Consider the following 26814-nt stretch of genomic DNA (forward strand, 5'->3'; position numbering starts at 1 on the left):
GTTGATTTCATTGGTTAGAGCTGGTATGGGATCTGAAGCAATTTTTTCATAGCAAGTGTCATCTGCTAATTGACCATATATTTCTTGATCATAGTCTTTCGTATTCATAATTACTATATTTCCCCCTTTGTCAGCCTCCTTGATAGTTATATCCTTGTGTGTTTGTAGATGTCTCAAAGCCCTACCTTCTTCAAAATTCAAATTGCTAGAAAAGGAACGGTGCCGTTTTCTATTTTTAATTTCAGAAGCGTTAAAATCCAGCCAAACTAATTGTAAAAGGTGTCAATACAATTGTCACTGGCAAGATTAGGTGTCCACTTGGATTTCGACCTCAGACCACTACCCAATGTCTTCGCAGGAATATCTAGTTCAGTAAGTATCTGTAGGACTGTAGTGGGATTCTGTTCATAGTCTGTAATTGATAAAAGCGTTGCAGTGTCATGTACATCTTGAATTGAGAGAGGATGATAATCTTTATTTATGTCCTGAAGCATGTCCCCAGTTCTAGTCTCAGTCTGAGTGGAAAAATGTTTCTTGATTTTGAGGCGCCTAATAAACTTGTAAAAATCTATTTTTGTTTTTTGAAAGTGACCAACATTATCAGGGCAAAACCCTAGGCCTTTGCTCAAAAGTGAAAAATCGTGTGGTGTTAGTGGTAAATCTGATAAATTCTTGACGCTGATCATATCTTTGGTCACATTTCCCGAGACTACTTGTTTCGTGATCTGGTCTGCATCCCTTTTCTTGTTTCTAAGCTTCCCTCCTCTCCTGCCCCTCCTTGTTTTACAGGTATTTATTTCCATCGGTTTGTCTACCAATGTCCCTGTCTGATCCTCTGAACCTCTGCTAAAAAAGAAGGGGTTCCGTGTTGCAATGTTAAATCTTGTCTTGTTATGTTACTACTAGTAGTTGATTCATTACTACTCACTGAAGTGACACTAAGTGAAGATTGTGAGCCCATCTCCTGCAAGGGAGAGGTGTGACCACCTCCCCTGTGTATTAAGTTTCTAAGGGCTGGGCTGGGTGGGTGCCCTTTGAGCACCACCAGACTGCTTTGAAGGGCACATTTGGTACCCTCCTTGCATAATCCAGTTTTCACCAGTCCAGGAACCCCTGGTTCCTGCTCTGGCACAAAAGCACACAAAGGATGGGGGAGTGACCACCCCCTGTCCAGCTCCTCCCCTAGGGAGGTGCACAGAGCTCTGCCAGGTGGCCACTTGATTCTGCCATCTTGAAAATAAGATGTGCAGTGGTCCCTGGGAGCATCTGACTGGTTAAGCCAGGTAGATGACGTCCCTGACCCGCTCTGATAGGTGGGTCACTTCGGAGAGTGACCAACCCCATTTTAAGGTTACTTAAGGGCTACCCTGAGGGTGGGTCCTCAGTTTCATTCAGCAAGACTCTACATGTAACTTTCTGTAAGACATTTTCTGCTCCTGGACTCTGCGACCCCTGCTGGTCTGATTTGGAACCACAAAAAGCCTTCTTCTGGTGGGAACGCTCCCATTACAACATTGTTTCTTCCAATCCTACAAGAAATCTGCAACATTAAAGGCTGTACATCCTCCAGGGTCACAAGGACTCTGTTTGCACCTGGAAGCACAAAGGAATCTCACTTTGAGTGAAGGAGTCATTCCCCTGCATCCGCCAACTGGATGGTGGCGTCTGCTGTCCTACAAACACTGAAAGGCTCTGCATCACAGGTGGGGGGTCTGTGGCCTCCGCTGGGTTCTGCTTGTCTTCTGACCAACTTGGGAGACTGGGCCCCTGCTCCTGCCACTGGAATGGAACCACTGTGCACTGTGTATGTTGCTCTTGCAAAGGCTTGACTCTTCCTCCAGGGGATCTTCAGAAGCCAAGAAGCCCTGGCCTCCAGCACTCTGCAACTTGAAGATTAATTCCTGTCCTGCAACTTCTGTGACATGGGACTTCTGTTTTGCTGTGCTGTTGAGGCCTCCTTGTGACTTCTTGTGTCCATCACCTGTGACTCTCTTGTGGGGGCTCCAATGACTTCTACTAGCCTTCCCATTTGCTGTTGGCTAGCCTGACTCCCCCTCCAGGGTAGAGTCCTCTGGACGTTGCTAGTCCCCAAAACCTTGCACATACATATTCAGCTCCTCCTTTCATTTGCCAGAGCTTGTTGGTGGCCTCGCTGGTCACTGACCCTCCTCAATCCAGCAACCGCTGAAGGACAGCTTGTAGGTGACTCCTGGGATCTTCTTTAGCTCCTGGGCACCACAGATGGACATCTACCTCCACTGACTTGCAGGAACTTCACCTCTAAGAGGGTGGGCATTGCCATCTGAACCACCTGGGCACCTCCAAAGGTGCTAGACTCTGTCCCCTTCCTTTCAGGCCCTCCACATCTGGAATCCATCCCTGTATTCCACTGGCCTGGGCTAGGGGCCATGACAGCAGCTGCCCAAACTGAGGCTTCAATTGACTTCAGTGAGAGTCCCTTCTCCCCTTTGCATCCAAGTCACCTGGTGTCGGTACTCCTGGCATCTGGGTATCCTTGGGTGGGGGCACTCTCCAACTTCATTCTTGTCTGTTGGTTTCCTTGGGGACCAATGGGTCCTGAAAAACACAAACTCCAACCACTACTTCCCTGTGTTACTCTGTAGGACGAATGTCTAGGTAGCCCCTCTGCATCTGGTTACTGGAAACACTTGGGGGCATATTTATACTCTGTTCACACGGAATTAGTGCCACTTTTTTACTTTAATTCGGTGCAAAACTAGCTCGATATTTATACTTTGGCGTTAGACCTGTCTAGCACCACATTTGTGGAGTTAAAGTCATTTTTGGGACATGGAAACCTACCTTGCCTAAATGAGATGCAAGGTATGTGTTCCCGTGCAAAAAATGACTCTATGGCCTTAACGCCACATTTAAACTCCCGTGGAAAAATGGTGCACTGGAGGGAGGAGGGGTAATAAAATAAGGCAAAGCTTGCTTTGACCCATTTTTTAACATCTGGGTCAGGGCAGGCATTCGGAGACCCGTGGGCCTATTTCCATGGTGGAACACCATGGAATAAGCCCACAGGTGCCCTCCCCAGTCCCCAGGGACACCCTCACCCACACCAGAGAGACAGAGGAGGATGGTGGACCCCATCCCAGGTAAGTACAGGCAAGTTTTTTTTTTTTTAAGTGCCATAGGGGGCCGTGAAATGGGTCCCCATACATGGCATAAGGTGCAATGGCCTTGTCCAGGGGACCCTTTGGGGTGGGTGGGCATGACTCCTGTCTTCTCTAAGACAGGAATCATGTGGTATGGATGGTTTTGCATCAGAAAATGACTCTAGGCAAGTTAGAGTCATTTTTTTTACTCTAACCTACCTAACATAATTTTTTGGTGCAAAACCCCCTTCTTCCATACCGCCAGCCCCACCCGACTAACGTCATTTATTTTGACACTAGCCTACCCTTTGCACCGGCTTGCACCATTCCATAAATATGGTGCCCGGCTGGTGCACAGAAATGGTGCAAGCCGGTGCTAAACGTTTTGGTGCAAAACTGGGTTAGTGCAGTTTTGCACCAAAAAGTATAAATCAGGGCCTTGCTGTATTTATCTCTGGTGTTTTCTTCCTTCCCCATCTCCTAGCTAACTACCATACTCACCTTGGTTGGGATCACTATTTCACATTCCACTTACTCAGTATATGGTTTGCCCCTATGGTCCTGTATATTTTATGCTATTTATGCTGGTTATTTTTGTGTATATATTGTGTGTACATATCTCCAAAGAGAGATATACCAATGCTAGTCTAATAGTAGTGCTGTAATAAAGAATCCTTTATTTCTGCAACACTTGTGTGGTTCTGTCTTGTGAGTAAGTTACTTTATAAATACTGTGGTAGTGCAAGTGCTTTACATTCCTCCTGGAAAAGCTCCCGCTGCTCTCCTAAGCTACCCAAAGAGAGAGCTTTTTGCTATCTGGACACCTATTCACTCTCACTACGTGTTTCTTGGACTCAGTATAGGGTGCCACACCAATGGTGTTCACCATAAACTGAGCAAGCCTCCTACACTGACACATTGAGGAAAGTGACTACCATTCTGCAGCACACATAGAAGAGGAAAAGGCCTCCATGGATTGTTTTTGTGCAGTAAGTTTTCCCTTCCTCCACAAAAATAATCATGCCAACAATGCAGACACCCTTGCACTATGGTGCCAGTCCTCAAATTGTGCACTGACTGAAAGGACAGGAATGCACCGTATCTCGTAAATACGGTGCATCCCTGTCCTTTCAAATCGGCATAGGGAATGCAGCAGAAAGACTTGTGTTGCGGCCCTACACCAATCCATTGTAAATGTGTCCCACTGTATTTCCCATGCTGATGTCTGTAGCTGACACTTGGTAAGATTTAAAAGCCATATAGGAAAATGTGTCTGAAGCAGAGCAGAATAGCAGGATTAGAGCAGGATGTGGAATAGATGTAAATTATATTTGGATTTTGTGAACGTAACAGATGATATGGTACTTGATTACTGCAAAGGATTGGCTGATGTAGTGTGTTCTGTATCTTGACAGGTTGAAGCTGTCACTGTAAATCTGCATCAAGAGCAGTGCCATGGCCTCAGTCCTGGTGACTGGGTACTTATCAAGAATCATCTGAGAAAGTCCTGTCTGGAGACACGGTGGAAAGGCTTCTACCAAGTAATCATAATCATGAATAGAGCTGTCAATGTGCCTGAGTGCCAAATTGGGTGCTTGCTTCACATACCCAGAGAACAAGAGATCCTTATCAAGTAATACTTTTCTGTAAGCCAGAACTGAAAACATTGGTGATGGTACCACTGCAAGTTGTACAACCTACTCAAGTTTGTGGTCAAAGCCAGCAAAGAGAAAGGGGTGAAGATCTGAAGAAAAGTGAAGAAATCCAAATATCGGATATCTCACAAAGTGGTGTTGGAGCTTTTGGCATAGAAAGCAGGGAAGCAAGAGCTCAAGCTGAGGTGACAGTTGAAACACCTTCAGGACAACAACAAGATCCAGGAGAAGGAACATGTCCTGAATCAATCAGTGCTAAATGGCCAAAGACCTACAATTGGAAGAAGTTGAAAATTAGGCCCATATTTATACTTTTTGACGCTAAACTGCGCTAACGCAGTTTAGCGTCAAAAAGTTTTGCGCCGTCTAACGCCATTCTGAAGCGCCATGCGGGCGCCGTATTTATGGAATGGCGTTAGACGGCGCAATCAGACCGGCGCTGCCTGGTTTGCGTGGGAAAAAACCACGTAGACCAGACAGAGCCGGCGTAGGGGGAAAATGGCGTATGGGCGTCTTAAAATGGGGCAAGTCAGGTTACGTCGAAAAAATCGTCTTAACCCGACTTGCGCCATTTATTTTCGACGCCCATCCCCCATCAACATGACTCCTATCATTGTAAAGATAGGAGTCATGCCCCCTTGCCCAATGGCCATGCCCAGGGGACTTCTGTCCCCTGGGCATGGTCATTGGGCATAGTGGCATGTAGGGGGGCACAAATAAGGCCCCCCTATGCCACCAAAAAAATATATTAAAAAAAAAAAATTATACTTACCTGAACTTACCTGAATGTCCCTGGGGTGGGTCCCTCCATCCTTGGGGGTCCTCCTGGGGTGGGCAAGGGTGGCAGGGGGGGTCCCTGGGGGCATGGGAGGGCACCTGTGGGCTCATTTTGAGCCCACAGGCCCCTTAACGCCTGCCCTGAGCAGGCGTTAAAAAGTGGCGCAAATGCGCCGTTTTTTGCCACGCCAACTCCCGGGCGTCTCTTTTGCCCGGGAGTATAAATACCACGTAAAGTCCTGGGAGTCATTTTTTAGACGGGAACGCCTCCCTTGCATATCATTAACGCAAGGAAGGGGTTCACGCTAAAAAATGACGCACATTCCGGGAACTTTGGCGCTATTCGCCTCTAACGCCATAGTATAAATATGGCGTTAGTTGGCGTTAGTTTTGCGTCGAAATTGCGTCAAAAAAAACGACGCAATTTCGGCGCAAACGGAGTATAAATATGGCCCTTAGTGTGTCAGATGGGTCCATACCACTGACAATTGATGAATAGACAGAATTAAGTGGTATAAGTGGCACAGGAGAAAGCCAACAAATGCTCAGACGAAGCAAGAGCTAGAGTACCTTGATGAAGAAATTCAGCACCTGAATGGACATACTAAGTGAGCCAAGTGCTAAACATTCCAGGTTCAGATCTGGTTGACTGAAGTAAAGAATTGCCTGAACCACTTTGAGACTTTAGTTGAGATAGAAGGTTAAGTTGGGAGTTAGGATAGTGTTGAAAAACGTGCCACATGAACTGTGCTAATAGATCAAAAATAGAGACTGAACACTTTGTTAAACAAAAACAAGAAGAGTACCTAGGCCCGAGATAGCAGAAGAAGAGCAGGGGTAACATTTTAGAAGAACATGGGTAGTGTTAAGGAAGATTGTGTGAAGATTGCTATAAATAACGTTGCAAGAAGCTAACCAGATATTAAGTAAAGAAGATAATCAAGAATTGTGGCATACTAAAATAAAGACACAAACAGTGGTGTTACACACATTGCTTTGCAAGATCATACTTTTGATAAACATGTGTGCGCTAACCAGAAATATGCATGAGAATATTTTAGGGACTTGAGGTAACAGAAGAGATATTTCTTCATCAATAGTGGTGTAGATTTGGTTTATTATAAGATAAGCAGAACATCTAGAAGCCTCACCCTGTCAGCAGGACGTCCAAACTCAACTGCCTAAGAAAGAATCTTCCTTGACCCTCTGCATTCTCTATTCCAAGAGCTGTCTTACTCACAAGCATGAGAGGCTCCCATAGTAACAGAACATCTCTTAATAATAAATAATAACATAAGTAAAAGGATATTACCACATCACCTCCCTTCCATTCCAAACATCAAAACAAGTAAATCAAATTACAACAAATTCTCAGCTTCATAACTTATACCAACTTTTATGTTGACATGAACAAATCATAGATAGTCTTGTAGCCTCGTTGGCTTCTTAATCAGTCTTTTAGATCTCGAACACAACTTCATAGTTGAACCAGAATCAACACAGGAACCCTTCCTAACCACATCACCATCAAGTGTAGCGGGTTCTCTTGTTTCTCCTGATTCACCAATACCACATTTCGCCACTCTATGTAAGTTCCATATCTTATGATCATTTGTTTTCACTGTGTTTTTGAAGAAGTTTAGCACTTCAAATGGTCCTATAAATTTAGTAGGTCCTTTCTCATGTCTAGGAGATTTTATCTGCACCCAATCACCAATTTTTATTCTTGTTTCTTTCACACTTTTGCGTACATCATACCATTCTTTCCTCTGAACTTTCTTACTTTGTTCCTTGTTTCGACACCCATCCACATCACTGATAGAAGGGTCAATGGTCAACCATTTTCCTTGTACCCACCCAGGAGCCACTTCATGGCATGGCAATCTTCACTTAAACAGATGAAAGGGTGCCACTCTTGTGAAAGAGTGCGGGGTTAATCGATATTCACGCACCTTTCTTTTAATTTTATTTTCCCACACAACTCCTTGTGCTTGCGCCAGTTGTATACTCTCTTTAAGCACTTTAATGAAACATTCCACTACACCATTCGACTCAGGATGATACAAGGCTGCCTTTTTGTGTTTAATACCTCTATCCTTCAAAAAGGATTCCATAACCTTTGATGTGAATTGGACCCCATTGTCAGTAAGAATTGAAGAAGGAAATCCTTCCCTCTCAAAAAGTTCTTTAAGAAAAGCAATCACGTCTCCAGAGTCCACAGAACTCACAATCTTTATCTTAGGCCACTTGGAATACATATCAATAGATACCAAAACATAACGATCTCCTGATCCTAATCTCACCGGACCGAGAATATCTAATGCCACATCCATCCATGGTCCTGAGGCGTCCTCTGGAATCACCAAGGGTTGAACCCTGCACTTTAAAACTTTATCTGATTGAGCACACATTTGACAATCTCTCACCTCCCTCTCTACCATGGTATCCATGGCAGCCCACCAATAGGTAGCCCTTAATCGTTCTTTGGTTTTGGAAATACCCAAATGACTAGCATGAGCATGTGCCACCAATTTCTTCCTCAAAGAATGGGGAGGAATTAACTTACTACCTCTTACCAGGAGATAGTCAATGACCGCCAATTCATCTCTCACCTCCCAGAATGGTACCAGAAGCTCTTCACAACTTTTCTTTACACCCCATCCACACATAGGCCCTCATTCTGACCCTGGCGGTCGGCGGAGAGACGGCGGTCGGACCGCGAACAGACCGGCGGTATTAAAAATGGCATTCTGACCGCGGCGGTCCCCGCCGCGACCGACCGCCACTTCTCCACTCCGACCGCCACGGCGGTCATGACCGCGGGGCTGGAGTTTGCGCACTCCGGCCCGGCGGTCGTCCCAAAACCGCCAAGGGTATTATGACCCTGCCTACCGCCGCGGTTTCTTGCGGGCGGAACCGCCGTGCGAACCATGGCGGTAAGCACTATCGGGGCCAGGGAATTCCTTCCCTGGCACTGATAGGGGTCTCCCCCACCCCCCACTACCCACCCGAGTCCTCCCCCCACACCCTCCACCCCCCTGCCACCCCCCAGAGGTGGTACGAACCCCCTCCCCACCCCTACCCCGACATGCACATACATGCACCCCGACATGCACACACCCCCAACATGCACATATACACACCCCCTACACACACATACACAACGGGGACACATACCCGCACACATACATGCAGACATGCGCACCTGCCGAACAGCACACATTACCCATAGACACAGCAGCACCCCCCACCCGCATACACGCACTCACACACCCCCTCTACACACTCACACGCACACCTCCATGCACGCCCACATCACACAACACCCCCCCACCCCCTCCCCTCACGGACGGTCAACTTACCTTGTGCGTTGGTCCTCCGGGAGGCGACGGGAGCCATGGGGAGGTGACCGCCAACAGAAGACCGCCAACAGAAGACCGCCACACAGAAATGTGGGTCGTAATTCTGTGGGCGGTGTTCTGCTGGCGTGGCGGTGGAGGTTGACCAGTCTCCACTTTCCCGCCGACCGCCAGTGTGGCTGCTGGCGGTTTTCCGGCGGAACGCTCCCAGCGGTCAGAATGCGCACAGCGGCATACCGCCGCGGTCGGCGGTCTTCACCGCGGCGGTAACTCGGCGGTCTTGCGAAAAGACCGCCAAGGTCAGAATGAGGGCCATAGTCTTATCTATTACCTTCCGAAGAGTGTCATCTTTCAACAACTCTTCTCTCCATTCCGATTTCTGAATAATAGCGCTCGTTATGAGACAAACTTTAACATCCTAATCAAAATCATCACCTGCAAAATAATCACCATCAGCATCATCATTCTCAATTCCTACTCCCTTGGAAGAATACACCTCACAAAGTCTAGAAAGACAGTCAGCTTGCACATTCAACACTCCTGGTATATAAGATATAGTATACTCAAATTCCTGGTAGTCTACAACCCACTTACGAATTCTGTGAGAAACCAAGTCAATTCCCTTGTTCTTGAACACTTCTTTCAATGGTTTGTGTTCTGTGATGATTTCAAAGTTACGACCCCATAAGAACTTTCTCAATTTCCTAACTGCCCAGTAAACACTTAACACCGCTTTTTCAATCACAGAATAATTGTATTCTTCTCCCTTCAAGCTTCTTGACAAAAATAGAATAGTCCTATTCACCCCTTTGGCTCTCTGCATGAGAACTGCACCAATACCCTTGGAACTGGCATCACACATCAACATAATGTCATCTTTGGCATCATAACTGCTCAGGTGAGCTGCATCTCGTAGACTACACTTTACATCATGAAATTCATTTGTACACTGATCACACCATAAACATTCAACACCTTTCTTCAAAAGACCTCTCATGCACCTTGTTCTCTCTGCGAATTTTGGTTCAAATTTGTTATAAAATTCTGCCATACCAAGAAATTTTACCAGCTCCTCCTTGCTTCCGGAACCGGCATATTGGTGATTGTGCCCACTAAAGCTGTTTTAGGACGAATCCCTCTTTCTGAGATTTCATGACCCAAGTATTCAATAGTCGAAGTATTCAATGTGCATTTCCCAGATTTTAGAGTTGAGACCTGAGTCTCTTAGTCTGTGTAAAACCTTTTTTAACTTCTCATTATGTTCAGTCAAGTCAGCTCCATATATTAAAATATCATCTTGGTAAATTTTAATACCTTCCACCCCTCCCAAGACTTTTTTAAGTGCTCTTTAAAAAACGCATGCCGCTGAGATTAGACCAAAAGGCATCCTGAGAAATTTGAGGGTGCCAAAAGGAGTTATAAAGATTGTGAGATCCTGGGATGATGGGTGCAATTTTATCTGATGATGCGCTGACGAAAGATCAAGTGTTGAGAAATGCTTGGCACCATTAAGAGAACACAACATTTCATTAATGTTGGGCAGGGGAATATGATCTACTACCACAGCTTTATTCAACTCTCTGAGGTCCACACATAGTCTTGCCTCTCCATTAGCTTTATTTGCGATAACTACTGGGGCCACCCACTCTGATGCTTCAACCTCTTCAATTATTCCTCTAGCAAGTAATTTCTCAATCTCCTCCTTCATTTTTTGTTTGACAGTTAAAGGGATAGTTCTTAACTTAGCAACTTTGGGTTGAACCCCAGGCTTTAATCTAATCTCAAGTAGGTAATCTTTTAGACAACCTAATTTCTTAGTGAAAACTTCGGGGAATTTGCTTATCCATCTTTTCCCTGATTCCTCTACCTGATTAACAGAAGTAATATCTTTCAGGATTACTGATGGAACTTCATTTGGATCCAGATAGACACGCAAATCACGTTGATGAAACCAGCTGATTAAGGAATCACCTTTAAAGGACACATACACTTTCGCCGGAATAATACGTTCCTTAAACTCAATAGTACCCCAAAAATACCCAAGTAATTTGATTTGTTCCCCACCATATCCCTTGGGTCTGATATCAGGCTTCAACAACTTGAGTTTACCTTTTAAGTGCTGGTCATAAAAACATTTTGGAATAAGTGTTATTTTCGCTCCAGAGTCAAACAAACTTTTAACAGACTCACCATTCACTAAAATCGTTTCTATGGGACCTCTCAAACATCCACTCCTGTTTAGTAAAATATCAATTTCGTTTACAAAATCCACTTCATCATTTATATCTTCACACTCCACCTCTCTCACTTTCTTAATATTCATTTTTGTCCTGCAACATTTCGCTAATTGTCCTTTCCTACCAGAGTTTTTGCAAATTACCTTCCAACCTGGACACTCCTTATTATTAGCCATGTGTCCCACATTGCCACACCTGAAACACTTTCCTGGAAAAGATTTAGGGGGTCATTACGACCTTGGCGGGCGGCATCAGCTGCCCGCCAAGATCTGACCGCCATGCGGCCGCCAATGCGCCCGCACCCCCGCCGCAGCCATTTGGAGATCCCCGCTGGGCCAGCGGGCGGAAACCTGGTTTCCGCCCGCTGGCCCAGCGGGGATCACGGCCACAACATAGGAGCCGGCTCCAAATGGAGCCGGCGGTGTTGCGGCCGTGCGACGGGTGCAGTTGCACCCGTTGCGCTTTTCACTGTCTGCACAGCAGACAGTGAAAAGCCGCATGGGGCCCTCTCAGGGGGCCCCTGCACTGCCCATGGCAGCGGCATGGGCAGTGCAGGAGCCCCCAGGGGCCCCACGACTCCCCGTAACACCAGCCTTTACCTGGCGGTTCAGACCGCCAGAAAAAGGCTTGCGGTCGGGGACTCGTAATCCCCTGAGCAGCGCTGCAAGCAGCGCTGCCCTGGCGGATTACATCCTTGTGGCGGTAAACCGCCGGCCCCGGCGGTGCGACCGCGGCGCCACCGCCACGGTCAAAATACGCCGGGAGGCACCGCCAGCCTGTTGGCGGTGCTCCCGTTGTTTTGGCCCTGCGGTTATAATACCGCCAGGGTCATAATGTCCGCCATAATCCCTTTAGCCTCATTCTTCCCTTTGGAATATTTGACATCTGTATTAAAATTTTGTACTGTTTTGAGAGAAACTCCTTCCTCTACATCATGGTCAGCTGTTACCATTTTATGGTTCTTTAAAACCTCAACACAATTCTTACAGTACTCACACGTTTTTGCAACAGTAAGTACTTCATCCAACAATGGATTGTCCTTTTGCCACATGTTCTCTCTAGCCTTTTCTAATGAGCATCCCAACATGAATTGGTCTCTTGAGCGTTCTTCATATGAAACTCCAAAAGCACAGGTAGCGGCAACACCTCGTAATGCAGTGATGCATTGTTCTATTATTTCACCTTGTCTCTGCATTCTTTTCCCAAATTGATAGCACTCCAAAATTGTGGAAACTTTAGGCAAATAATACAAATCCAGTTTTTTTATACATATTTCGTATTCATTGAGGCCGGCAGTGTCATTGGCTGACAAATCAGGTACATTTTCAAATATTTCTTGCCCTTCAGTATCCAGACAGTGCATTAGTAAAGACGTCTTACTCTCCGCACTGAGAGAGGTACCACAGACCTTAGCATAATTAGTAATCACCTTTTTCCAGTTTTGCCATTTGATAGGAGGTTCACCAGGAGAAACTAAGAAAAATGGAGCCGCCGGCACATTCTGCATGTTGAAATAGTGCAGTTGAATATTACCCAAGATAATTCACTCTAAATAAATTAAAATACACCAAAACACATCTAATACTCAACAATAAGTGGGAGAACCTAATAGGTTTCAGTATGCTATATATGTATATATATATATATATATATATATATATATATATATATATATATATATATATATATTTTTTTTTTTTCTTCTTTTTATTTATTTACTTAACCGTGGTGCATTCAAGACAAGTAAAAATTCCAGTTTATAATTCATGAGTGTTGATGCGCTCAAAGGTGTGCACATCACCGTGGTGCACTGACGTCGAAGATCAAAGGTATACTCAAAGTTGTGCACATCACCGTAGTGCACTCAAAGGTGTGCACATCACTGTGGTGCACTAACGTCGAAGATCAAAGATATACTCAAAGGTGTGCACATCACCGTGGTGCACTGACGTGAAAGATCAAAGGTGTGCACATCACCGTGGTGTACATATATTTTTAGAATAAAATTTTAGTGCAGCTGTGTAAAGACGGCTTTTCCTCTAGACACGATAGCGTCTTTCTGCTGTCATGGACACTTGCTAAAAGATGCGTCCCCTTCTCCGCAGGCAAAGTTCTATGGACGGATTTGCATGCGCAGCTTGGGTCCTTTGTTACTATGGAAATGCGTAAAGACACGACTAGGCATGCGTGAGGCTTAGCGTCTTATGTCACTAGGGAAACGTGCATAGACGCGATTGCGCATACGTGATTCAGCAACGTGCCGTGCCGTCACCATAGAGATGCAGAGAACGCTCTTCACGTTCTCCGCATCCCGTGCCGTAGCAGCTGAGCCAAAATTAAATATGACGCACGTGCTTGGTTTCGCCTGCCGCTTGAACTCGGAAAATCTTTTCCGGTTTCTGGTCTCCCAACGCACAAATAAACTAAGTCTCGAGGAAAACATCAGTGAGAGACTTGCCTGATCCAGAGCAGACTTGCCTGATGTCCACCGCCTTTAACGTTGAACGAAATCTTGTGTAAAACACAGCAACCAGTTGAGGCTTCCGTTTCCTAAGACCCTCATCACCAAAATGAGTAACAGAAGAGATATTTCTTCATCAATAGTGGTGTAGATTTGGTTTATTATAAGATAAGCAGAACATCTAGAAACCTCATCCTGTCAGCAAGACGTCCAAACTCAACTGCCCAAGAAAGAATCTTTCTTGGCCCTTTGCATTCTACGTTCCAAGAACTGTCTTGCTCACAAGCATGAGTGGCTCCCATAGTAACAGAACATCTCTTAGTAATAAATGATAACATAATTAAAAGGATATTACCACAGGACTGTACTTTTATTAATAGTCTTATTAGCAGTTGCATATTATTAGTGATACATTTTGCACCAGAGGCAGACACATCTGTATTGACATTTGCTAACACAACATCTAGACCAGACATTAATGAAGATGAGTTAAAGGCTTCTTTTGGAGGTTACCTGAAAGAAGATTATTTGAAAAATGTTTATTCCAGACTAGTGCAAGAATAAGCGCGAGCTATTTATGCAAAAGACTGTTATGTATGTGCACACCTGCCTTCATCAGCTGATGAACAACTAGCATACCATCACATTCCTCTTTGCATAGCTGTATCATGAAGAATTTTGCTTCATTTTGTATATCGGCAGAGACATTTTGAATACTCTTTTCCTAACTTTGACATGATTCATTCAAAAGTTCCACTAATAGAGAGTATGAATTGACACTCACAAGGACAAGAAATGGAAACAGATTGGCATTACGTTAGACCTTTTCTTCCCATAAAACTGTTAAAACTAATGAAAATAACCTAATTTGCTCAATGAACCCATGAGAAAAGGATTTTATTCTAACGCTTGAACAGAGAAACGCACAGTGTGCACAAAATGCATATAAGAAGGAAGATATGCTGAAGAATGTATGGAGAAGGGAAGATGAGTTTAGAAAGAAAATGTCTGTTCTAGGATTAAAATTAGACAAGAGACACATGGGAAAAGTGTGTGCATTTAAAAGAAAAATTAATGGGAAAAAGACACAAGTATGGAATAATAATTGTGAGTATGTTTTTGAATTATCAGGGGGAACATGGCAAATTTTACAGGAAGGTGACCCAACTATAGCTGGAGTGTATTTCATATGTGGAGAGAATGCTTATTTCCAACTACCCCCTGACTGAGAGGGAATTTGCTACAATAGTTGCTTTTTCCAAAAATGTCTCATGTAAAGAGTCTAGACGCAATAACAATGACACCTCACATAGATATTCATACAGTGTGAATGAAGGAACACAATTATTAGGAGACATTTTTGAAGCTAGTATACCAGTTGTAAGAAGAGTATTAAATGATGAAACGATTGGAAAGGTTTTAACAGTGGTAGGCAGGTTAGCAACCAGTACGCCTGGAGCTTCATTAGTTGAAAATACATAATTGCTAGTGATTAGATCAAAGGTTCTCCAAAAGAGTTACGCTTTAGACATTTTGCTTGCAGAAAAGGGCAGAGTCTGCAAGGAACATTTGTGACTTAAACCTTGAGTTAGAACCCTTAGAAACCTGTTAGCATAGAACAATTTTTACTAAAGGAGTTTCTGCGATAGGCAACTGGATAAAAGAGGCAGGAGGAGGAATCTTCAAAGCCATTTTGGTTCCTATGCTAATACTGTAGTAGTTGTCTGTTTTCTCTCTACATTAACAGTTTATAAAGCTATAAAGGTGTTGTTGATAAAGAAGAAAAATAGAGAAATTAATAAAAGGATGAAGAAAGATTTAGAATTGAGTGAGGGAATTAACAAATAATATAACAGACTAAAAGAAAGAGAGAATTTGAAGAGAAAAAGAGAGATTCAGAGGAGGTGGAGAGTGAACTTTGAGTGCATTTGTGAAATACATTTTTGTGATGGTTCAGAAATATCAAATGAGGGAGTTTTTAGAGTGTCTTTATAAGAATAAAAATATTACATTAATAACCTGCATGAGTAGGGGTTTTAGGCCTTAAATAAACATTGCATTTAAACATGACTTTGCATTTGAAGCTTGCATAGCGACATGCAATTAGTGGAACTGCTGACAAGGACAAATTCTTATTTTCTTTCTTCTTTTTACTTTGTTGAAGTTCTTACCTGTGTCATGGTCACAAGTATAACATTTCATGACACACATACTTTATAGTAGCAATAAAAGCAATAGAGAGAGGGTTAAAAACCTGGGGGCAGATTTATGAAAAGTGGCACTGCATCTAGGGCAGCGCCACTTTGCTTGTGCCCCTTAGCACCCCCCTAATGCCACCATGTGGGCTCCGTATTTAAAATATGGCGCACCATGGTGGTAGCCAGGGGTACTAGCAGTCATAATATTCATGCTGGTCCGGCGCTTTGCAGCATTAGCGTAAAAAATGATGACGCTAATCCTGCAAAGCACCCAAAGGCCCATTGAAAACAATGGGACCCTTCCTTTAAGCAGGCGTTAGAAATGCTGATAAAAATTATGCAAAGAAATCTCTTAGATTTTTTGTGCCATTTTTCACCCCCCCAGTGCCAGAACACCCCTTTTGCATACATTATGCCTGGTGCCGGCATAGTGTGGCCCAAGCGGTTACAAAGTGGCCCAATGCAAGCATTGTGCCACTTTGTAAGTATGGCACAGCTTTTTTGGCCTTCCAACGCCACCTTAGTATAAAAAATTATGCTAATATAGCGTTGGAATGGCGCTGGCCCTTTTAAATCTGGGCCCTAGCTTCTTAACCATTTGACCTCTGAAAATAATTACTGCAATATTAGATTCATCTTAAAACTACTTTGTTATGAACCGGTATTGATAGAACATTGTATGAAAACAGGTGTAAGATGATCTTAAAATGTATTGTTTTTACTTTGACTGTTTTTTTGCCTGATAGACTACAAAAGGTGGGAATAAAGTGGTATGCTTCATACTTGTTTCAGAAAAGTGTTAGATGTATTGTGTGTTTGGAAGGTTGTGTCTCAAAACTTGCAAAATCGACAGAAGCTGTCCTGTTTACATGAAGACATCAATCAATCAATCAATCACTGCATTTGTAAAGCACGCTACATACCCGCGAGGGTCTCAAGGTGCTGGGGAGGGGGGGGTGCTACTGGTCGAAGAGCAAGGTCTTGAGGAGTCTTCTGAAGGCCAGCAGGTCCTGGGTCTGTCGTAGGGTGATGGGGAGAGTGTTCCAGGTCTTGGCGGCGAGGTAGGAGAAGGATCTGCCGCCGGCTGTGGTTTTTCGGATGCGGGGGTCGGTTGTTGAGGTAGGTGGGTCCGGTGTTGTGCAGTGCTTTGTGTGCGTGGATCAGGAGCTTGAAGGTGATCCTTTTGTTGACGGGGAGCCAGTGCAGGCCTCTCAGGTGGAGTGTGATGTGGCTGCGGCGGGGGACATCAAGGATGAGTCGGGCCGAGGCGTTCTGGATGCGTTGGAGTCGTCTCAGGAGCTTGTTTGTAATTCCTGAGTAGAGGGCGTTCCCGTAGTCGAGTCTGTTGGTGATGAGGGCCTGGGTAACGGTTTTTCTCGTGTCGAGGGGGATCCATTTGAAGATCCTGCGGAGCATACGGAGGGTGTTGAAGCAGGACGCAGAGATGGCGTTGACTTGCCTGGTCATGGAGAGAGTGGAGTCGAGGATGACCCCCAGGTTGCGTGCCTGGTCCGTGGGTTCCGGGGCTGTGCCTAGTGACGTGGGCCACCAAGAGTCGTCCCAGGCTGATGGGGTGGGTCCGAGAATGAGGACCTCCATCTTGTCTGAGTTCAGCTTCAGTCTGCTGTCCTTCATCCAGTCCGCTACGGCCTTCATTCCTCGGTGGAGGTTAGCTTTGGCGGTGTGGGGATCTTCAGTGAGGGATATGATCAGCTGGGTGTCGTCGGCGTAGGAGATGATGTTAAGGTTGTGTTGTCGTGCGACGTGGGCGAAGGGGGCCATGTAGATATTGAACAGTGTCGGGCTGAGGGAGGATCCCTGTGGGACGCCGCAGATGATCTCAGTGGTTTTAGAGTGGAAGGGTGGGAGGCGGACGCTCTGGGTTCTGCCGGAGAGGAAGGATGTGGTCCAGGCCAGGGCCTTCTTTTGGATACCGGCTTCATGGAGGCGTGCTGATAGGGTGCGGTGGCAGACCGTGTCAAAGGCTGCCATAGGTCCAGGAGGATGAGGGTGGCTGTTTCTCCTTTGTCCATCAGGGTCCGGATGTCGTCAGTTGCGGCGATGAGGGCGGTCTCGGTGCTTTGGTTACTGCGAAAACCGGATTGGGAAGGGTCCAGGATGTTGTTGACTTCGAGGTAGCGGGTCAGCTATTTGTTGACAATCTTCTCGTTCACTTTTGGCGGGAAAGGGAGATGGGCCGGAGGTTCTTGAGGTCCTTGGGGTCCACCTTGGGCTTCTTCAAAAGGGCGTTGATCTCAGCGTGCTTCCAGCTTTCTGGGAAGGTTGCGTCTCGAAGGAACAATTGATTGTTTTCCTTAGGTGGGGCGCGACGGCTGTGCTGGCTTTGTTGAAGACGTGGTGTGGCCAGGGGTCCAATGGGGATCCGGAGTGGATGGAGTTCATGGTTTTGATGGTGTCTTCGTCGCTGACGCTGGACCAGACGGTCAGGCGACTGGTGCGAGTGGTAGTCGCAGGGGTGGTGGACTCGGTGGTGGGTGCGGGGGGGTCGGTGTTGAAGCTGTCGTGGATGTCGGTGATCTTGCGGTGGTAGAAGGTGGCCAGGGAGTCGCACAGGTCTTGAGATGGCGGGATGTCATTGGTGATGGAGCTGGGGTTGGAGAGTTCTTTCACGATGCTGAAGAGCTCTTTGGTGTTGTGTGCGTTGTTGTCTAGGCAGTCCTTGAAGGCGGTCTTCTTGGCGGTCCTGATGAGTTGGTGATGTCTGCGGATGGCGCTCTTGAGGGCTGTGTGGTTGTCTGGTGTTCGGTCGTGGAGCCATTTCTTCTCCAGCTTCCGACAGGTGTGCTTGGAGATCCGGAGGTCCTCGGTGAACCAGGCGGCTTTCTTGTTGGTGTGGTGGGTTGTAAAGGTCTTGAGAGGGGCGAGGGTGTTGGCGCAGTCATTGATCCACTGTGTGAGGTTGGTCTGCTCCTGATTGGTTGGAACCAGACCTTATCTATGCAGGACTTGTGACTTGTTATATTGTTGAATTGTGTATAACAATATGTCATCAGACTAAGATAAAGGCTAGACCCTTGACTCACTCGGCTTGGCTCAGCTCAGTTCTTCTGAGAGAGCACTTTGAATCTGACACATTCTGTCTTATTCTCTATGATGATGTGTCTTGGATTCATTATGAGACCTACTTTAATCCTGCTTGAACTTAATCCTGCGAGATTCTACCAAAATTCTCAGTCTCCTTTTTATGAGAAGCTCTATTAGAGAATGATATGTTTTCACATCTGCGACAGGAGCTCTTAATGGGTTCTACTGATGTTCTTTATCTACTCTGAAATCAGATTAAAATATGGAATAGATTTTTTGAGATCCACTATATGCTTTGTTCTGTAATTTCATTGAGAATAAATTATTTGCTAATAAAGAAATTGATGAACTAACGATTCATAAAAATCTTGAAATAGAATCCAAACTCTCATTACCGACTACCATTGAGTTGAATTGAATGTTCTTAATGTGTGAACGAGCAGTTTTTATTCCCTCTATACCTGCCTCAAATGTCCCCCCTGGTGGGCTCAGTTGAGGTGTGGGAATTTCATATTTCTGAAGGTTCCCAATAGTGCTCAGGGCAGTGTTAAAACCATCATTCGACACACGGAAGCCAACAAGATGGAAATGAAACATAGAAAAGCAGAAAGAGAAGTACAAGTGAAATTGGCTTCTTTCGAAAAATAAGGTAACTTTGGCCTTAAAGGCTGGGTTGTCTCATGTACAGAGCTTATAGATGTTGCATTTCATAGTGGCAGCAAGTGGGGGGGGGGTGATTGAGCACCATGAGTGGGGAAGAAAACCCCCACTTTTCAAAAGAGGTTGCAATGAGTTATTGTATTGTATTCTATTGTAATAGTTGCCAACAGCAGAAAACCATGATTAGAAACATTTTGAACAAGTTTGAGCCATGTGCCAGGTGGAAGAGGCACATTGTTGGACAATGAGTTTGAGGAGGGTACTTGGACCAGGAATGGGTGTCTTTGTGAGTCAAGACACAACGCAGCACACACAAGATCCAGGCCTATAAGTGGTTGTGTTAATGTGGATTGCACAGCTCAAAAGAAGTCCTGGGAAACATTTATGGATGCATCTTTTGAAGCAGAAAATGGCTGTATGGAAGGCAGTAATATGAAACCTAAGACCCACTTTGTTCAAAGAACTCAATACACAGAGTTTAAACATTCAGGTGTTTGAGGGTTCCCTTCGATTCTGTGTTGCTAATGGATCATCTATGTATGATAAAATTCCCTTGCTTTGAAATAGCTACTAATGCAGTTTTCAGGTTCTCTAATAAACTGGGTTCCAATTTTCTTAAATAGATGATTTCTATTTATAAAAGTAAATGTGGCTGACGTAGTCATATAAAGGCTAGCACAGTTTACAATTGCTTGAGAATGCCTTCCTGCAAAGACTTCTATCTGCTCTCAAAACCACTTCAAACTTCTTCTGTCACATTGAGTTAGGGTTTAAGTACTTGCAGTCTCCTATAAAGTTACAACCACTTGTCTTTTGGTTGTCTATATGGTCAAAACAAGAAACTGAAGTCAGTTGTATGAGCATAGCGAATTGTGTGGTCCTGGAGCATGATTTTCAAATCCACTGATTCAAATATATAAAGGAAGGGTTCAAGTTAATAGGGAACTCCCATATTTTTTGATCACTGAGATAATGCTTGTTAAAAAGCATGTTGAAAAACTGTTTCTAGAGACTAAAAGTAGAGAATGTGGTCTTCAGTTTACCCCTACTATAATTTCATCAACAAACATGATTAAGCCACATTTGGTTGTTATGATGAATTTGCATCACAGATGTCTTCTTAATAGATTTAGGCTGAAGGTAGTGTATGTCTTATTGTCTTATTGTCTTTTCTACAGAAAGGATTGAGGGATAAGACTCTGCCTCTTTGTGCTTGTGATAATCATTCTTGTCAATGCACTATACGCTTTATTTTATTCTATCATTTCTTAGTGCCACAAAAACAGTGGCTAAGTCTTGTATGTATCTTGAACAGTAACTGGGGATACCAAGAAAAGACTGTACCAATGAAACATATTGTGGGGGATCAGTATTTGATAGTGCTTGAACTTTTGCAGGATCAGGTGTCATACCCCATCAGAAAAGATATGGCCAAAGAATTTCAGTTTTGGGGTGTTACAGTCAAACTTATCTGCATTTAAAATCAAACCAGTATCACTGAGTTATTGACATACTTGTGTGAGAGCTCCTTCTGTCTAGCTCTGAAAACTAATATGTCATTGCTATAGTTGAATGCATTTACAACAGGTTGTAATTTATACAGATTTTGACAGATGGGGTTACTCCATCACAAAGCATCATCACAAAACAAAATAAAATAATGGACAGAGTGTTGAAACTTTTCCAACACTCACCCCCAGTCACAGATCTGGGTTTAATCCATCATTAGTTTATTCACCACCTCAAGCCAGTTTGGACCCAGCCATATCCAAATCAGCCTTGACCCTGTTCCACATGGGGACAGTCCAGCACGAACTGCTAGGCCAGGTCCTCCTTGGACAGGAAACAAGTATCCTAGGACCGGTTTTAGGGTATCAGCCTCCATCAGCCAGGCTAGCTTGAATCCAGTGACGCAGCAAGCAAGGGACCCATGACTGGGCATACCCCTGCCACTTAGGGCACACAAAGCAACATCACAAAACAAAATAAAATGATGGACGGAGTGTTGAAACTTTTCAAACACTAACCCCCAGTCACAGATCTGGGTTTAATCCATTGTTATTTTGCTCGCCACGTCACTCCAGTTTGGATCCAGCCATATGCAAATCAGTCTTGACCCTGTTCCCCATGGGGACAGTCCAGCCCGAACTGCTAGGCCAGGTCCTCCTTGCACAAGAAACAAGCATCCTGGGATCGGTTTAAGGGTGTCACCCTTCATCAGCCAGGCTAACCTGAATCAAGCGATGCCGCGAGCAAGGGACCCACGTCTGGGAAAACCCCTGCCACTTAGTGCACACAAAGCAACATCACAAAACAAAATAAAATGATGGATGGAGTGTTGAAACTTTTAAAACACTCACCCCCAGTCACAGATCTGGGTTTACTACATTGTTATTTTGCTCGCCACGTCACCCCAGTTTGGACCCAGCCATATGCAAATCAGTCTTGACCCTGTTTGTGTTGCTAAAGTTACTCCATCACAAACATGATGGATATCCTGTCTGCCGTATTATTATTTTATTATATCCTATAAGAATCATAATACAGCAGACAGGATATCCGTCACATTTGTGAAGGAACAACCCGTCCGCCAAACTCTAAATCAGGCCTTTGTCTCTTGAATCTAAACAAACCTTCATGTGTCGAGAAGGTTGTAATGTACCTGCAGCTTTCAGGTTCCAACTGATGATAACCTTTATTTAAATCAAGTCGAAAAAAGATATTGGCACCAGGTCCTAGTCAATTGCACTGTCATGTCAGCATTGTGTGGCCGGGGATATCGTTCTCGTTCAATTGCTTTGCTTGCTTGACACATATCAACGCGGATGCACACAACTCCTTCACTGTCCTTTTTAGACACTACCATGATGGGAGAAACCCAGGGTGTTAGACCGGTGGAACGCTCAATAAAGTCATGTTTAAGTAAGTTCTTTTTCAACAGCTTCTTGTAAATGAAAAACAATTATAATATCTCTCTGAGCAACAGGGTGGACATCCTCATCAATATGCAGTTTTACTTTCATACTCTTTATCTATCCTAGACCATGAAGCAATGAGGGGTATTGGCTTACTATTTTGTGATGAGCTTTCATGTTGTAATTCACACAAATCAGTCCCATATCAGCAGCAGTTTTAAAAATGAGCAAACAGACACTTAGCGCTATATCTTGAAGCATGTGGATTCATGCTTGTTTTTTCATTTTCTTTTGTTTCACTGTTGCCACAAAGGAACCTTGACTCTTTATGGGGATTGATGCAGACCAAGTATACGCTTTGGTTTTCAACAGAATAAGCCGCAGTAATGGAAACAGTTCAATGTATTTCTCTTTAGGCATTAAATGTATCAATGCACCACTGTCGATAATGACAGATAATGAACACCCATTTATTTTCTGTGTAATTTTTGGGCAGTATTTGTAGGATTTTGCTGTTTTCACATGTCAGATTTTCTCTGACTGACTTTTTTCTTCACATGCGACCAGTCTGACATGTGCACGTTTTTTCTGAGGTAAACATCAACATGGCGCAATCATTTTCTTCACTTTCACTTATTATTGAGCCGTAAGAACTGTTTGACAATGATTTAAATGATGATCGACTTAATTTAGTATCTATTTGTCTCAGCTTATGTCTGCACTTGGCATTGTGGGTGTGCATCAAATGCTGCTTCTAGAATGTCCTGGAGGCCATTTTGTCTTCGTGCCATGATGCACATCGGGGCATATTTATAAACCTCTAGTGGCACCTTGTGCCACATTAGCGTATTTTTTACACGCTAATGTGGCCCAACGAGGCCAAAATCCTCATGCCATATTTACAAAGTGTAACGTTACATTGTGACCCTTTGCACTACATTATGCCTGCCCCAGACATAATCTATACAAAGGGGGTGTTCCCCCATTAAGGGGGCCGTAAAAAAATGGCGCAAGGAAATCTAACAGATTTCCTTGCATCATTTTTTACAGTACTTTTAATGTGTGAGAGCAGGCGTTAAAAGGGGGCTTCCATTATTTAAAACGGACCCCAATGTACTCTGCAGGAGTAGCAACAATATTTTGGTAATACTCCTGCAGAGTACTGTGAGAAAGTAGCCTCTTTCTAGCCTTGTTACCCCCACTTTTGGCCTGTTTGTGAGTGTATGTCAGGGTGTTTTCACTGTCTCACTGGTATCCTGCCAGCCAGGGCCCAGTGCTCATAGTGAAAACCCTATGTTTTCAGTATGTTTGTTATGTGTCACTGGGACCCTGCTAGCCAGGACCCCAGTGCTCATAAGTTTGTGGCCTATATGTATGTGTTCCCTGTGTGATGCCTAACTGTCTCACTGAGGCTCTGCTAACCAGAACCTCAGTGGTTATGCTCTCTCTTTACAAATTGTCACTAACAGGCTAGTGACCAATTTTACCAATTTACATTGGCTTACTGGAACACCCTTATAATTCCCTAGTATATGGTACTGAGGTACCCAGGGTATTGGGGTTCCAGGAGATCCCTATGGGCTGCAGCATTTCTTTTGCCACCCATAGGGAGCTCTGACAATTCTTACACAGGCCTGCCACTGCAGCCTGAGTGAAATAACGTCCACGTTATTTCACAGCCATTTTACACTGCACTTAAGTAACTTATAAGTCACCTATATGTGTAACCTTTACCTGGTAAAGGTTGGGTGCTAAGTTACTTAGTGTGAGGGCACCCTGGCACTAGCCAAGGTGCCCCCACATTGTTCAGGGCCAATTCCCCGGACTTTGTGAGTGCGGGGACACCATTACACACGTGCACTACATATAGGTCACTACCTATATGTAGCTTCACAATGGTAACTCCGAATATGGCCATGTAACATGTCTATGATCATGGAATTGCCCCCTCTATACCATCCTGGCATAGTTGGCACAATCCCATGATCCCAGTGGTCTGTAGCACAGACCCTGGTACTGCCAAACTGCCTTTCCTGGGGTTTCACTGCAGCTGCTGCTGCTGCCAACCCCTCAGACAGGTCTCTGCCCTCCTGGGGTCCAGCCAGGCTTGGCCCAGGATGGCAGAACAAAGGACTTCCTCTGAGAGAGGGTGTTACACCCTCTCCCTTTGGAAAATGGTGTGAAGGCAGGGAAGGAGTAGCCTCCCCCAGCCTCTGGAAATGCTTTCATGGGCACACATGGTGCCCATTTCTGCATAAGCCAGTCTACACCGGTTCAGGGACCCCTTAGCCCTGCTCTGGCGCGAAACTGGACAAAGGAAAGGGGAGTGACCACTCCCCTGACCTGTACCTCCCCTGGGAGGTGCCCAGAGCTCCTCCAGTATGCTCCAGACCTCTGCCATCTTGGAAACAGAGGTGCTGCTGGCACACTGGACTGCTCTGAGTGGCCAGTGCCATCAGGTGACGTCAGAGACTCCTTCTGATAGGCTCCTTCAGGTGTTTCTAGCCTATCCTCTCTCCTAGGTAGCCAAACCCTCTTTTCTGGCTATTTAGGGTCTCTGTCTCTTGGGATTCCTTAGATAACGAATGCAAGAGCTCATCCGAGTTCCTCTGCATCTCTATCTTCACCTTCTGCCAGGGAATTGACTGCTGACCGCGCTGGAAGCCTGCAAAACTGCAACATAGTAGCAAAGACGACTACTGCAACTCTGTAACGCTGATCCAGCCGCCTTCTCGACTGCTTTCCTGGTGGTGCATGCTGTGGGGGTAGTCTGCCTCCTCTCTGCACTAGAAGCTCTGAAGAAATCTCCTGTGGGTCGACGGAATCGTCCCCCTGCAACCGCAGGCACCAAAGAACTGCATCACCGGTACCTTGGGTCCCCTCTCAGCATGACGAGCGAGGTCCCTTGAATCCAGCAACTCTGTCCAAGTGACTCCCACAGTCCAGTGACTCTTCAGTCCAAGTTTGGTGGAGGTAAGTCCTTGCCTCCCCACGCCAGACTGCATTGCTGGGAACCGCGACTTTTGCAGCTACTCCGGCCTCCGTGCACTTCCAGCAGAAATCCTTTGTGCACAGTCCAGCCAGGGTCCACGGCACTCTAACCTGCATTGCACGACCTCCTAAGTTGTCCTCCGGTGACGTGGGACTCCTTTGTGCGACTTCGGGTGAGCACCATTTCAGGCATCCTCGTAGTGCCTGTTTCTGGCACTTCTGCGGGTGCTGCCTGCTGCTGAGAGGGCTCCTTGTCTTGCTCGATGCCCCCTCTGTCCCCAGACGCAATTGGCGACATCCTGGTCCCTCCTGGGCCACAGCAGCATCCAAAAACCCTTACCGCACGATTTGCAGCTAGCAAGGCTTGTTGGCAGTCTTTCGGCGGAAAAACACTTCTGCGCGACTCTACACGGTGTGAGGATCCGTCCTCCAAAGGGGAAGTCTCTAGCCCTTGTCGTTCTTGCAGAAACCTATGCTTCTACTGTCCAGTAGCAGCATCTTTGCACCCACAGCTGGCATTTCCTGGGCATTTGCCCATCTCCGACTTGCTTGTGACTTTTGGACTTGGTCCCCTTGTTCCACAGGTACCCTCGACTGGAAAGCCATCGTTGCTGCATTGCTGGTTTGTGTCTTTCCTGCAGAATTCCCCTATCATGAATTCTATGTCCTTTGGGGAACTTTAGTGCACTTTGCACTCACTTTTCAGGGTCTTGGGGTGGGCTATTTTTCTAACCCTTACTATTTTCTAATAGTCCCAGCGACCCTCTACAAGGTCACATAGGTTTGGGGTCCATTCGTGATTCACATTCCACTTTTGGAGTATATGGTTTGTGTTGCCCCTATCCCTATGTGTCTCCATTGCATCCTATTGTAACTATACATTGTTTGCACTGTTTTCTAATACTATTACTGCATATTTTGGTATTGTGTACATATATCTTGTGTATATTTGCTATCCTCATACTGAGGGTACTCACTGAGATACTTTTGGCATATTGTCATAAAAATAAAGTACCTTAATTTTTAGTATATCTGTGAATTGTGTTTTCTTATGATATTGTGCATATGACACTAAGTTGTACTGTAGGAGCTTCACTCATCTCCTAGTTCAGCCTAAGCTGCTCTGCTAAGCTACCATTATCTATCAGCCTATGCTGCTAGACACCCTATACACTAATAAGGGATAACTGGGCCTGGTGCAAGGTGCAAGTACCCCTAGGTACTCACTACAAGCCAGTCCAGCCTCCTACATTGGTTGTGCAGCGGTGGGATAAGTGCTTTGAGACTACTTACCACTCTTGTCATTGTACTTTTCATAAGAGAAAAATATACAAAACAAGTTCAGTGTATGTACACATAACTAAAAGGTTTTGCATTTCCTCTTTTCACTCTTT

Source organism: Pleurodeles waltl, chromosome 5 (assembly GCF_031143425.1).
Source record: "Pleurodeles waltl isolate 20211129_DDA chromosome 5, aPleWal1.hap1.20221129, whole genome shotgun sequence".
Classification (NCBI taxonomy): domain Eukaryota; kingdom Metazoa; phylum Chordata; class Amphibia; order Caudata; family Salamandridae; genus Pleurodeles; species Pleurodeles waltl.